The sequence below is a fragment of the Callithrix jacchus genome, chromosome 3 (genome assembly GCF_049354715.1).
Source record: "Callithrix jacchus isolate 240 chromosome 3, calJac240_pri, whole genome shotgun sequence".
NCBI classification, from domain to species: Eukaryota; Metazoa; Chordata; class Mammalia; order Primates; family Cebidae; genus Callithrix; species Callithrix jacchus.
The window spans coordinates 29,837,239-29,849,948 of NC_133504.1; the positions used below are offsets into that span (position 1 = coordinate 29,837,239).

General features: G+C 37.0%; 1 protein-coding gene and 1 pseudogene across 7 annotated transcripts in view; both read right to left on the bottom strand.

The window, feature by feature from the left end:
* Window positions 1-12,710, bottom strand: part of KLHL2 (kelch like family member 2) — a 122,325-nt gene that overhangs the window by 55,830 nt on the left and 53,785 nt on the right. The window lies entirely within an intron of this gene.
* On the bottom strand, window positions 9,572-9,702 carry LOC128931671 (U4 spliceosomal RNA; annotated as a pseudogene).

The following is a 12,710-nucleotide window of genomic DNA, read 5'->3' on the forward strand; positions in this document are numbered from 1 at the left end:
ATTTGTGGGGACAGGGTGGCCCCAGAGTAATCCATACCACATCAAAGCCTCATTTTGCTGAAGGCCTGTTTTTCCACTGTTTCAGTAACATACAACTGCTTTCCTTATGGGGTAAAACAATTTAAAATTCAACAACAGTCTCTACCTATAAGCAGGCAGTTTCTCTAGAATGCAATATATGTGCTAACAAGGAAAATGTAATAGGTGATTATCTAATAACTTTTTAATTTGTATTTTTATTTGAATAATGCCAAGCAATTTTATATTAATTATAGGTTATTTTGTGGGACTGAACCACTATGTCCAACACTACAAGTGCTTTTCAAGAAAGTCAGTAATAGAAACATTTTTCCTTGTAAGTGAATTATTACAGTGCTATATAAAGGACCATATTTGAAAGTCAAATTAAGGAGGAAAAACTTCAAAAAAAAAAGTTATTGAATATCTGGTGATCCTTTGTGAAAGCCAAACAAACTCCACAAAATACCTTCAACTATTAGAACAACAGTAAATTTTGGAAAAGATCATGTTAGCATTAAAAAGACCTAAGTTCCTTCAGAAAGTGACTTTCATATATGCCACACTGCAGCCCAAATAACAGTGGTTTATGACTATATGTTACAACTTTCCTAAATCTATGTGGTAAGTCCTAAAAATAGAAAAGAGAGACAACATTCATATATCTCTGTAACAAACTTCTCATTTTCTTAAAGGAAGCAAAGAAGGTTTAACTCCTGAACCTTAAGGCTCAAGGAAAAAATAGAAACATTATCTAGACATAAGGCCTTTTTCTTCTGAGTTTTAAAAAAAAGGTTAAGCGTGATGGCTCACGTTAATCCCAGCACTTTGGGAAGCCAAGGCAGGCAGATCACGTTAGGTCAGGAGTTTGAGACCACCCTGGCCAACATGGTGAAATCCATCTCTACTAAAAATACAAAAATTAGCCAGGCGTGGTGGTGCACACCTGTAGTCTCAGCTACTCAGGAGAGGTTGAGGAAATAATCACTTGAACCCAGGAGTCAGAGGTCACAGTGAGCCGAGATCACGCCACTGCACTCTGGCCTGGGTGACAGTACAAGACTCCATCTCAAAAAGAAAAAAAAAAAGGAAAGTATAAATAACGTTATAGCCAAACTTTCTGCATGATATGTAGAGTAAGGTTTCATTATGAGAATGAATATCCATAGAAGGCTTTAATTTGTTGATAATATTCAAATTGTAGGTTTTTCTAAGTCAGTGTAATTGCTCTCTGAAGCAACATAAAGTGTATTCCAAGATGCTTAACAGCACGGCCATTTAATTCAGCAAATACATATAGTTTAGAAAGTGGTCTTCAGTGTAATATTCAATCTCTATGAAATATGCACCATAGTATAATCACCCCTCTAATTAGCATTTTCCTAGAGGAAACAGTGTACTATTTAAATTGTTTGGTCACACAGAAAGATGAGGAAAAAGTGGTTGGGCAGAAAACAGGCTCACCTACATATTGTTGGCAGGAGCACATATTGGTCCAACCTCCATGAAAACAATTTGTTTATTTCAAATTCAAAATTACAAATGCACATATACTCTGACCCAGAAATTTAATGTACACATATGCTAACTTATGCACAAAATCTCACATTGCCAGATAATCATTACAGTATTATCATGGGTAACAGAAGTTAGAAAAAAGCCGAAATGTCCATCATAAGGAGATTGGTTAAGTAATTATAATCATCTATTCTACTGCAGTCATTCAAAAGAAAGAAGAAACTATATAAATGAGAGAATTTCTAAAATATATTCTTGAGTAAAAAAAAAAATCAGTCATTGGTATATCATGCTAACATATACACCCACACTTAAATATATATTTGTAACAGGCTTTTTACATTTTATTTTGCTTTATTGAGTTCAACTTAATCATTACCAAGGCCGGCTCTACCTCATTAGAAGACTGAAATCCACAAAATTGTAGATTCTCCTGTCTGGAAGGGGTATAACAAGTCATCTAGTTAAAAATATAAAAGTTATTTCAACAATGGTCCATGTGGCTTGATTATATGGACATATAATTTTTATTGATGGCAGTGATAAGTGGTTCCATGCTTGACAAATATATATTAAACAGAAAATAAATGTGAGTCAAATGTATAAAAAGTTTATCCATATTTTTCTTTGTCAGTACATCTTTTGAAATTGCCTTGGTTTTATGATGCAGTTTTACTAGGACTAAACTTCAATAGCTCGTAATTATGTAATTAATTATATACAGCTTCAAAAGCAATTACTAACTGACCCAGCTTGCTAACAAGATGCCTGGTGACCATCAGTCACTCATAATAAAAACAAGAGAACAGCTGGAACCACATCAACTCCTAGCTTATTTTGTGTATCAAACAGCCACTTAAAACAAAATTAAAAATGCTCTGACTTCAGATGAACCACATCCCATGATCAGAACCACTCAGACAGCTGGCACCCTGCAAGCTGAATGTCTTGAGATCAAATCAAATCAAATCTCCTAATTCATGTGATGAAGAAACCACACCCTAAAAGGGTTAAATGGCTTGACCAAGTCATACAGCCAGTCATGGAAAGCTAGAGATATAATCACATTGGTCAACTCTTTGGTCTACTGTTCTAACACCTTCAAACCCAAATTTAGGTGCAGAATGAAAGTATTTGTATAATTTCTAAACCTCCAATACTGTCCTTTTCATCAAGGATAATAAAGACAACAACCAGTTCAACAATGAATTCTTGCAGTTGCTTCCATTTACTGAGTAATTACTACATCAGGCACTGTGCTAAACACTTGTCAGGCAATAATATATCTGTTTTACACAAGTGAATACAGAGGGTAGGAGAAGTTGGGTAACTTGCTGTAGAGGTCACACACCTGCTATGGGACAGGCCAAGCCTGCTATGAGAGCAGTACTAACCAAAGGTGCATAATGATTTTAGATGACATACAGATAAACTACTTGGATTAATAGTTAAGAATATAGGTTCAGGCCAGGCTTGGTGGCCAGGATGGTCTCGATCTCTTGAACTTGTGATCCACCTACTACGGCCTCCCAAAGTGCTGGGATTACAGGCTTGAGCCACCACGCCTGGCTGAATATTCTAATCTTTCAATATCTAATATAATTCTGATTCTGTGGTTTAATATATCACTGAAAAAGAAGAATGTGCTTTTAATCTGGAGCTATCATAATCCCATGGCTTATTTTCTACTGAAGTGGATAAATTGTACTACTGGTAACAAATGTAAGAAACACCTAGCAATGTAAAGAGGTGATTTCTTAATTTGCTATTTAGGTCACAAAAATATCTTGGGCATTGTAACTAAAAGGACAAATAAATAAATTTATGTCTTGAAACTGTATTTTCTGAGCCCTTTATAGCAAAGGAGCGGTCGAACAGTGTAGCTTCCTTTTTTTTTTTTTTGAGACGGAGTTTCGCTCTTGTTACCCAGGCTGGAGTGCAATGGCGCGATCTCGGCTCACTACAACCTCCACTTCCTGGGTTCAGGCAATTCTCCTGCCTCAGCCTTCCGAGTAGCTGGGATTACAGGCACGCGCCACCATGCCCAGCTAATTTTTTGTATTTTTAGTAGAGACGGGGTTTCACCATGTTGACCAGGATGGTCTCGATCTCTTGATTCGTGATCCACCCGCCTCGGCCCCCCAAAGTGCTGGGATTACAGGCTTGAGCCACCGCGCCCGGCCACCAGTGTAGCTTCTTATATGAAGTAGAATTATATTGATACAATAAACCCCCAGCCACCAACTAATGGAAAATTTCCATCTATTTGTGATGCATAGTATTAACCCTGAGATTGATTAAAAATAACCCTAAGGTACTCTATGATCCTGAAGTATATTCCAAAACATCAAAGATGAAGCAATTATAATTTGCTATATATTTTGAATCTTAATGATATTTTCTAAAAATCTAAGAGTGATTAAATTCAATAAAGTATATACTGAAGGAAGGCCGCACTCCAAAAGCCAAAATCTCTCTCTTGGGTACATATGCCTCTAGGAAAAATGTAAAGCAGACAGTGAATGTAAAGAGGCCCTCACCCCTTCTTCCTACATCTTTCTCCTTTAGTTCTATTCCATCAACACAGAGTCTCTTCATTCTGAATTCATCTGTGTGAGACCGCTGGTGCTCTTAACCGAGGGCTCAGTCCCTTTCAAGTGACTACTAACAGTGCTGCTTCATTTGCTTCACAGCACCTACTGCTGTCAGCACTGATCTTATGTATTTGTTCCCATGTTGATTGTCTCTTTCCCTGAAAAAAGCTCTGTGACAGTAGGATAGTGTCTGTTTTACCCTCTGTCATATCCTCAGGTCTTAGAAGAATATGTACCTCATAAATGAATCAACCTGAAGATAGTTTTATGACTCCCATGTGTATTTGTATTTTAAGAGATACAATTCTACATGTTCTTTGAGACAAAATTACAAACTCCGTTTCCAGGAATGTATGTGTACCAGACACTTCTTGCAGCCTACTACAAATCCTCTCTGCCTTACCTGCTTAGGCCACCACACAGCAATCAGGCCCAAGCAGGCTTTGATCACCTTTCTGAAGATATAATGTAATAGGGCCTCACTGCTACCCCCAGCCATCTCTCTCTGGCTTCTTATCTAGGACTTCAGTGATACACTGGGATTATATCTACACAATCTGGAAGCATGTGGGAAATAATGCTGTGGGACCACTCTTGACTAGCAGAGAATGGATTAAAGGAATACAAATGCTTCCCCCTTGTATTCTGCTAGAAGACAATTCTGAGACACATTTCATAAGGCTTTTAAAGGTCCTGTCACATGTAGCAATGGCCAGATCTGTACTGTACCTATTAACTGGTTTTCCTTCATTTCCAGTTCAAGTTCTCCATTTACCAACCGTGGCTCCTTGGGATCACTTCCCAAATAAATGAACTGCACATAAGCCTTGCTTGCAGAAGAACCCCAAGCTGTTATAGTACACAATAGAACAAACTGTAAATTTGTATAGTCTTAGCTATAGGACTATTAATTATAGTGCTATTTAAAATATTAACAAATGAAAAGAATGTCGAATAACAAGAGAAAAATGAAGTCATTTTCTATGCAGACCCCTTTTTTGGGCAAACACATGTGCACATAACAACAGACAGCACTAGAGGGCAATACCTCAATTGTTAATAGGGTTTCTCTGGTTAGGTGTGGTATGGACGTTTTCTATTTATTTTTACATATTTGTTAAATTTCATGTATTTGTTAAATGTGTATTTTCTATGCACCATTTAAATGGTCAAATATTATTTAAAAGAAAGTAAAGGAATGTCTCTCTGGATCTCTACAATGCTAGCAAATATAGCAAGAATTAAGGAGAGCTATATATGGACTGTGGATTCTCCAGAAACTATTACCCACCACTCAGTTGAGATTGCCTCACTTTGGCATGTTCTAAGTCTGAAAGGCCTTTGATTATCAAGCCAGTGTTCCAATTTTAGTATATGTGCTGCCGAAGCGAGCACCAAGCCAGTGTTTTGTAGAACAGTAAACAGGCTCTACACATTACTCTTCCTGTTTGTGTGAACAGCAACAGCTTTAAGTGTTTGGACAAGCACGAATTAGAAGGACATGAGCCCTCTGAATAAATAAATGTAACTTAAAATGCTGTCATTTTGTAAAATAGGGAAAAAAAACTTTTTTATTTGGATATGTTGATTTCCAACAAATGGAGACAAATAAAAGGCTGTACATTTCATACTGTGGAGATGCCTTCTGCAATGAACAAAGAATGGGGGGGCAAAATCCACTACTGATTAGTCAAGACACGTAGAGCATAAGAAATGGAAGACACCCTAGCCAAACAATGAGCATCTGTGTGGCACTCTCACACCAGCTGCACATTTTAAAGTAAGATGCTTTCATCCTACTTCAAATTGTTTGACAAGCCAAATTACATACAAGATGTTTCGCTTAGACAAGTATACTCCTTCTGCTTGGCTATCAGGATCTGTAGTTTATTTTCAGCTTGGGCATTTATTCCACAGGGGGAAATAATGTATGTGGTATGTCTTTTAAATCCTAAGCCATTAGCAGTTTTTTTATTAGGAAGAGACTAGCTAGGGGTCTGGATGCTCCATATATAAAATTTCTAGATATCTAAGAAAACATGCAAGCATGGAAAGACAGCTTTTGTTGTTGCTGTTGTTTTTGACTCTGCTGCCTGCAGCTATCCTACGAAGTGGAGCTTAGGGAGAAGTGGGGGGAGGGGGCAGGCAAGGTTGATGTGTTTAGAAGATCAAACACTTAGTGATGAAGAAAAGCAGATCTGAGTGGAGAGCCACAGTAGGGTGAAGAACATAGCAGAGGGCTGGGTCTTGCGGCCAAGGCGTGGGGTTTTGAGATGTAGAAGTGTGAATAAGGACATGGCAGGACGCCAAGGACAAACATTTCCTATGTCAAAACTCTGCACTGGGCCAGCCCCCTACATCCCAGAAAGAGGAAGGAAACTTCCTTCCTCCTTTCCTGTACCCCACATGCAACTTCGCCTGCCTCCTCCCCACACTCCACCTCTAGGAAGAGCTATGCCTGGCAGTTAAAAAAAAAACAAATCTGTCTTGCTATTAGCTCATATTAATGGCTAATAACACAAGCTCTTCCAGAATAAATCCCTTCTAGGGGCTTTTAAGATTTTAAGAGAGGTTGACTCTTAAGCAGAATACAACTGCAATTGGTGGAATTTCCAATGTTACAATTAATGAAATGGAAAAGCAAAGGTAGTTTGGAGAGAAGAAATTTGGGGGCAGTGCGGTCTCAGGCAGCCTGAGAGCCATCTCTCCCTACACTATCCTTTTTTCAGTTGCTACTTCCACTGCTTTTAACCCAAGTTTCTCTTAAAAGTCCAATTTATTTGACAGTGGCCCAAATGGATAATGAAGATACCACCTACCTTTCAGGGTTGTTGAAAAATTAAATGTCGGTTAACCATTTAACACAATGCATGGCAATGACAATGTAGCACATCAGCTCTGACTCAAGGCTTTTTTTCTTGGATTTAACATTCAACCCCATGACAGTGGAATAGCAAGATTTACTCTCTCCCTCTTAAGATGATGTTTTATCCTAGATCATTCACAATATAGGTAGCTTCCTTTTTGGATCAAATATTCTCAATATAAAAGATGTAATCGGGGAAAATTTGCAAAAGAAAAAACATAGCATATAACGAGAAATGTATTTGATGCCTCATTAGTTATCAAATCAATAGAAAACAATCAGAGCATTTTATAAATATGATACTAAATGTTTTTACTTTTCTTTCTAGCACCTCCCAATTCAAAGAACAAAATGTTTTCAGGCAATATATATTCAAACTAAAGCATAGTAAGCCTTGGCTCTTAACATATTTTTGCTGTCACTGTAAACTAATCAACTCTTAGAAAACAAACAAGCAGCATTGATCAGTAGATACCAAAAAATATAAACATTTAAAACATTTGACCTAGAATTATGTTTCCAAAAATCTACCCCAAGAAAAAGTTCAGAAAAATGGTACAAAATATGTAGGTGACTTTTACTTTAGCATAACTTATAAGAGTAGGAAAAAAAAAAAAGAAAAACGGAACCAACTAAAGATCTAACAAGATGGCAACAATTAAATAAATTATGGTAAATCCATATGATGAAATGTTATAATCAGTAATAATAAAGACCAATAATGGCTTTAAATATAACTACTATTTCTAAATTATTTGCTATAACAAACAATCCTATTATAAAATTACACAGACTTGGTGCACAGCTTTAATCTATCATCTATTAGAAAAACTTAATGGGCAAGCTCCTCTGATCTCAGGAAACTTAGAAAATGAAACAATGTTGACACAAACAGAACAAACTACTGAACATTTCCACAGCAAGCATTTTTTTTTTTTTTTTTGAGATGGAGTTTCGCTCCTGTTACCCAGGCTGGAGTGCAATGGTGCGATCTCGGCTCACCGCAACCTCCGCCTCCTGGGTTCAGGCAATTCTCCTGCCTCAGCCTCCTGAGTAGCTGGGACTACAGGCACGTGCCACCATGCCCAGCTAATTTTTTGTATTTTTAGTAGAGACGGGGTTTCACCATGTTGACCAGGATGGTCTCGATCTCTTGACCTCGTGACCAACCTGCCTCGGCCTTCCAAAGTGCTGGGATTATTTTTTTATTTTTTATAAATAAAAATAAAGAGGCCACTGTGTCCGGCCTCTACTGGTCTTTTTAATGACAGCTTGGCTCCTGCCCTTGCATCCTTCCCCCTATAGCTGGCAGCACTGGATGTGGATCCCATCCTGTCTCTAGTCAGAGACACATATCCATTAACATGCTAAACTGTAGTAAACGCTTACAATGCAATACTCATCAATAAAGAGGGATGACTCCTGAAGTACACAACAGCATAGATGACTCTCACAAATATGAGGAAGAAGTCAGCCTTAAAAAAAAATAGATTCTGTATGAATTCTATTTACATAAAGTTCAAGAACAGGCAAAATTAATCTATTATAATAGAAATCGCATCAGTGGTTGCCTGGCAAGGGAGTGGAAGATTTATTGGGAAGAGACTTGAGGCTGTAAATGCTCAATACTTTGATCTGAGTGTGAGTTAATAGGTGTGTACATTTGTTAAAACTTAGCAAACTATACAGTTAAGATCTATGGTATGTAAATTATATCATACTAGGGGAAAAACAAATCAAGTACAGTCAACCCTCCATATCTGGGGGTTCTGCATCTGTGGATTCAACCAACCTCAGATCAAAAATATTCAGGAAAAATAGCGTGTCTGTACTGAGTATGTACAATTTTTTTTACCGTCATTATGTTCTATACAATGCCATATTAGCGATTATTTACACAGCATTTACACTGTATTAGGTATTGTACATAAACTAGAGATGATTTAAAGTACTTAGGAGGGGCTGAGTGTAGTGGCTCACATCTGTAATCCCACACCTTGGGAAGCCAAGGGTGGTGGATGACCTGAGGTCAGCAGTTCAAGACCAGCCTGGCCAATACAGTGAAACCCTGTCTCTCCTAAAAATACAAAGAGCAGCTGGGCATGGTGATGGCACCTGTAATCCCAGGTACTTGGGAGGCTGGGACAAGAGAATTGTCTGAACCCCGGAGGCAGAGGTTGCAGTGAGCTGAAATTGTACCACTGCATTGCAGCCTGGCTGACAGAGCGAGACTTTGTCTCAAAAAACAAAAAAGTATACAAGAGGATGTGCAGGGGTTATAGGTAAATATTAATACTACGCCACTTTATGTCAGGGACTAGAGCATGCTTGAATTTTGGTACCCAAGGGAAGTCATGAAACCAACCTCCCATGGATACTGAGGGATAGATAACTGTACTTTAAATCCATACTAACAGATTAACCAGAGGTCAATGGACAGGATTTATAAGCCATCAAATAAATTTTCAAATGGAAAATAATAATCCTACCTGATAGAATCCAAAAGAAGAAGCAACCCCCCAAAAATGCACTTACGTGACCAAATTTCTACACTAGCATTGATAAACTTATTTTAAAACAATAGCTTGTGCATAAGTGTTAGTGATATAGCTATATTCTATTTTCACAAGAAATAAAGCTTTCAATTACCAATAATCGTGCCTTGGATAAACCTCATTCACTATGATACTGCCACTGCACAAAGCTAGAAATAAAGTTTTCATAAATTATATATCCTAAGAAAAGGCACAATACACTTAAACCATATTATCAGAAGCATATTAATTTTACTAACCTAACAATGAGATTAAAATATTAAGGTCCAAGAGGTAATAATATTTTTAAAAACTTTATGTCAATAATGTTAGGGTTTATAAAACCTTTGGCTGGTCTCAAATCAAACATGCCAGAACCACACAGAATTTAACAACTCTAGACTGTGACCAGCTGGACTGGATTGGAGAGATGTACCCCTGAACTCTGGCAACCAGCTTGACACAACTGTGCTATCCCACACACAGCCTCCATAACTCCAAACATCACAAATTCCCCTTGAACTGGATTTATTTCTAACAAGAGCTTTAATTTATTTCTGTTTTTCTCATTATAGTTCAAATTACTAAGACACTACTATAAGATGCTCAGTCATAATCAGGATGGAGTCATTTTTTGTTCATCAAGATAAATGCCTTTTATATACCACATGAAACTACTTAAACCATGAATCTCAAAATTATTCAACCGTGGAGACACCTTCAAGGACTATATATCTTAATAATACCAAGCCACAAGTAACTCAATTACTAACGCTTCTAGAGTACCTAGCCATGCTCTAAATAATAAATTTTTTAAAAAGCACTTTGAGTTTCATATCCATTTAGTTTTATAAGATGCTCTTATAATAAGGTTTCTAGGTTTTCTTAAACTAGCTGAACTCAATGGCCTTTCCATATTAAATTTTAAATAATACACTTTTGTTTTTCTATATTCTTATATAGAATAAAAATAACTAGAATAGGGAATGGATGTTCTACTTGGTCTAATACTTTGATTAAAATTCTGAGGATTACCAAATTCAGACTTAAAATATAATAAAATACAATTCACATCAAAACTGAAATGGTAAATTAAAACTTTTGTCTCTGGATAATAAAAAATTAGTACTAACCAGGTAAAGTGAAAAAATACCAATGTAACAGATTTCTAGGTACTAAAAATTAAGTAAGTGCCCATGGTTATATCATAAACAACCAGTAATCCTGAAGGTTTGATTCAGGAATTTATGGGTTGTTTTTTTTTTTTACGTTTTAACCTGTTTTCCACAGGTTAACCAGTAAGTACATCATCTGCCAAACCCTATTACTCACAAGGACTTCTATCTCATAAGAGAAAGAAAACTGAATGGAAAAGCAATAAGCCTTCCATAGATACTGCTGGGAGATACATAACGTTTTCTCCAGTCACTACATGTTAAACCAATGGAACAGGTGATTCTAAACCAAAGATTTAGCATGGTACTACAATCACCTGAGTGTTGCCTCCACGCCAACTCAAATGCACAACAGAGAGAGAACTCTATAGCAAATTAGGGACATTTTTAGTCTGTCCTGATTCACAAATATAAAGAGGGAAGGAAAAGTCGTATGAGCCGTTTTGTACCCAGTGATCCCAAATAATTTTAATGAGTTATTCTTTTTCTTAGTCTCAAGTCTTTTATTGCTGCCCATCTCTTATTTCTGCTCAACACTTACAGAGCATTTAGATATTTTTGCAAGCTTTAACAGGTATATTTTTACACTATCTCAATGCAGTGGTAAAGCATTATTGGCCTCATTTAATAGCTGAGAAACAGAAAGGTTAATATCTTACTCAAGGCCATTCTTGAAGTCAGTAATAAATTCAAGATTTGAGCTCTGAATTTCAATAAAATAATTAGCCAAAATCCACTGGCCCATGAAGTTTACCAGCAGAGAGTCAACCTAAGGGCTTCTTATTATGTTCTGAGTTGTTTCACATTAATGTAAATATCCAGCATTATATGTGTAATATAAATAATTTTATCTTGCTAAGTCATTAACAACATTTTGAAAAACTGCTCAGTAGATGTTTCTGTTCACCTTGAAGATGAACTTTCTACAGAACTCCTTGCTACTTCGCAGCATCTAAATGTGTGGCTGCAAATGAAGCATGATCATCCTCATCCACTCAAAATGGGTGGACAGCAGTGTTGAGGAAGTGGGTCTGAAACATGATTGCAACTAAGCTCAAAACATAATCAAATATGTAGTTATAATCCCTGTCAGAAGAAATTATTTTTAACATGAAGTTTAAAATGGTCCACATTATTAAATCTCCATAAGGAGATAAATAAGAATTAAAAATAGCAGGGCCCCCTGCCCTCTAATTCAGAATCTCTGAGTCAATGAACCACTATGTATGGTGGAGTTTAGCACATTCTCAAGTGTTTGGAGACAGAAAACTACAACTACCAGATTACAAAAAATTCAGAAATGGGTTATCCAAAGAGCAATTATTTGTCAGAATTTTCCCAGTACCATGAAAGGTAAGGAGATACTGGATTTCACAGTATGCAATCAATACTCAAATCACTAGAAAGGTATGTTTTGCGGTGGAATGCCAGTTTAATAGGACGGTCTGTTATCCCTTTGAAGTAAATTCCCTTTCCTTGTGATTCCCTGCTCATCAAATGATGCTCTGATTACTAATTCTATCATTTAGGTACCTAGATCCTGGGACTGACACACACTGGATAAACACAGTACCTGTTACCCCACTGAAAATCAGTTTAAAATCACTATGGTACATGTATTAGTGTTCTGATTTTGGCTAGTCTGAGCTATTTCCCGAAAGTCTGGTCAATTCTGAAAGAGCTAACAAAATAGTTGCTAGACCTGCAAAGCCAAGAAATAGACTGGACAAGCAATGTCTAACCCCCGTTATGACATCACCTTCATTGCTCACCATCTCAAGTAGGTCCATCTGAATCTCTGTAGCCTGTTACAGGAGCTGCACCATGAGCCAGCATAGAAAACAAAGCACGCTTTCTGGATTACCACTGAGTACCTATGTCTTCCTGGTATCCAAGCAGTCAACATCTATTAGTCATCTATTGGGTATTTCCATGTTAGAAATGCATGCTAAAAATAAAGTCTAGAAAAATAAAATATATACACAAATGACATAGAAATCACTGT